The 2,500-nt window shown below is 53.8% G+C and overlaps 1 non-coding gene across 1 annotated transcript in view; it reads right to left on the bottom strand.

Annotated features, from left to right (window-relative positions):
• LOC126433408 (small subunit ribosomal RNA) overlaps positions 1–149 on the bottom strand; it is a 1,910-nt gene extending 1,761 nt beyond the window's left edge. Inside the window, exon 1 of the ribosomal RNA XR_007578459.1 lies at positions 1–149. This exon is cut by the window's left edge and continues 1,761 nt beyond it. This is a non-coding gene — a ribosomal RNA (small subunit ribosomal RNA).
• Positions 150–2,500: the final 2,351 nt, after the last annotated feature.

Below are 2,500 nucleotides of genomic sequence, written 5' to 3'. Positions count from 1 at the left end.
CAGTTATCCAAGTAACGTGGGTACGATCTAAGGAACCATAACTGATTTAATGAGCCATTCGCGGTTTCACCTTAATGCGGCTTGTACTGAGACATGCATGGCTTAATCTTTGAGACAAGCATATGACTACTGGCAGGATCAACCAGGGAGCTGCGTCAACTAGAGCTGAGCAGCCGGCCGCCCGGGAGTGTGTCCCGGGGGCCCGCGCGAACACGCAAGCGTCCGCTCAATTATTCTGCAAACAGGAGGAGGCTGAGCTCCCCTGCACAATACACCTCGAAACCCTCTCAGGTCCCGGCGGCGCGCAGCGCCGTCCTAAGTACTTGGTCGGGTTCGAGAGAGGCGCAATCGCCCGGAGTTTGGCGAGTAGACGCTTTAGGTGCGACCACCCGTGCTCCCAACTGAGCTTGCCGCTGCCGACAGAGGCCCGGGAGCGTGCTGTCGTGGCATTGCCGGCGGGAGACAACACGCGCCACCTACGGTGGCCGGCAGCTCCAACGCCAGCGCCACAGAAGGACAAAAGCCCCACTTGGGTGCCGAAGCGAACTCTCCCAGCACAGCGCACGCGCCAACACGTCCGCACAGCTGCGATACAATCCACCTGCGAGAACCGCAGAGGCGACCGAGCAGCAGACGGCGTCGCGGCGCCGAGCGCCGGGCGGCGGCGCATCCTCAGCGCACACAGTCCTCAATCGGACCAGCACACTGCAGATGTCCACCGCGCTTCGCACCGGGCCCGCGAGGACCTACTTTGGCCGCACGGCGCCGCGTGCAGGGTGCGCCGGCGCGCAGCTGCGCCGCCTGCCGCCTCCGTCGGCCGGCGCGCCTGCCACTGGCCGCCCCCACCAGCCGGCTGTAGCGCGTGCGCCCACGCACCGCGCGGCCAGCACGCCGGGAGGCCCCCCCTCACCGGCCGGGGACGGTCCCACCCAGCCACCGCCGCGGTATCGCTTCACACCCACATGCCATTCACGTTCGTGGGCATGGTGGGTATCGCTGAAACAACCGGTTGGTAGCTCAACCGATCGTCGCCATCACTGATTCACCTCTAGCGAGAACAACCGCACCACAACGGTTTACCAGTTCTTCATTTGCGTAACGTCACCAGCAAACGTAGACGTCCATCGCCATTTGCAAATTCAACGATTGTTGCATGCCTGTGTCAGGTGTCACGACACACTATGTCTGCCCACATACACGCAACAACATGTGCACGCTTCGCGAACACGTGGAAGGTGGCCCCCGTACGTATGCGATGTCCATTGCGCGAACGACTGTCAACCGGCCTCTGTCGCATGTCGCAGATGTGGAACGCAGTGCACCATGCTATCACGGTGTGTGAGAAGAGACGACTACGTCTGACAACACGCGCCACTACATCAACAGACGGCTCATGCTGATCGCCATCCACGGCATACCATACTTCAATCCAGCTCTTATAGGGAGACGACACGTAGCTGAGTGCACAATATTTGGACCGTATGGTTCGCCGTTGTTGGCGCAGTCGTGGTACGGTCACACATGTACCACGATGTATCATTCAGTACATGAGGACCAATGTGCAGTACAGTGTGTGATTTGGACGTACAACATCAGCGGACAGTTGACACAAGCCGTACCACAACGTAGGCTGTGCTTCGCCATGCGAATGCCAATGAACAACTGCGAAGGGCATTGAGCATGTACGTCCTGCTGCCATCCGCATTACAGTGTATAGCTGCAAGGTGTTTAACATGAAGCGATACTCTGGGGACCGGGCAGTGCGAGTAGCAAACTATATTGCGGGGGTTGCAGTTAGGCAACACTACACTAATTTAACGCGTCGTATGACAATTACAGAGCAGGTTAAGGCCCAACGTGTGTTGGGTTAAGGTACAATATAGGTTAGGTTAAGGTACAATATAGGTTAGGTTACGGTACAATATGGGTTAGGTTAAGGGGACAATATGGGTTAGGTTAAGGGACAATATAGGTTAGGTTAAGGGACAATATGGGTTAGGTTAAGGGACAATATGGGTTAGGTTAAGGGACAATATGGGTTAGGTTAAGGGACAATATGGGTTAGGGTTAAGGGACAATATAGGTTAGGTTAAGGGGACAATATAGGTTAGTTAAGGGACAATATAGGTTAGGTAAGGGACAATATAGGTTAGGTTAAGGGACAATATAGGTTAGGTTAAGGGACAATATAGGTTAGGTTAAGGGACAATATAGGTTAGGTTAAGGGACAATATAGGTTAGGTTAAGGGACAATATAGGTTAGGTTAAGGGACAATATAGGTTAGGTTAAGGGACAATATAGGTTAGGTTAAGGGACAATATAGGTTAGGTTAAGGGACAATATCGGTTAGGTTAAGGGACAATATGGGTTAGGTTAAGGGACAATATAGGTTAGGTTAAGGGACAATATAGGTTAGGTTAAGGGACAATATAGGTTAGGTTAAGGGACAATATAGGTTAGGTTAAGGGACAATATAGGTTAGGGTTAAGGGACAATATA

Source organism: Schistocerca serialis, unplaced genomic scaffold, assembly GCF_023864345.2.
Source record: "Schistocerca serialis cubense isolate TAMUIC-IGC-003099 unplaced genomic scaffold, iqSchSeri2.2 HiC_scaffold_1164, whole genome shotgun sequence".
In the NCBI taxonomy this organism is placed as follows: domain Eukaryota; kingdom Metazoa; phylum Arthropoda; class Insecta; order Orthoptera; family Acrididae; genus Schistocerca; species Schistocerca serialis.
Note: the sequence above shows the minus strand (reverse complement) of the source record. Positions and strands in the feature narration are given on the sequence as shown.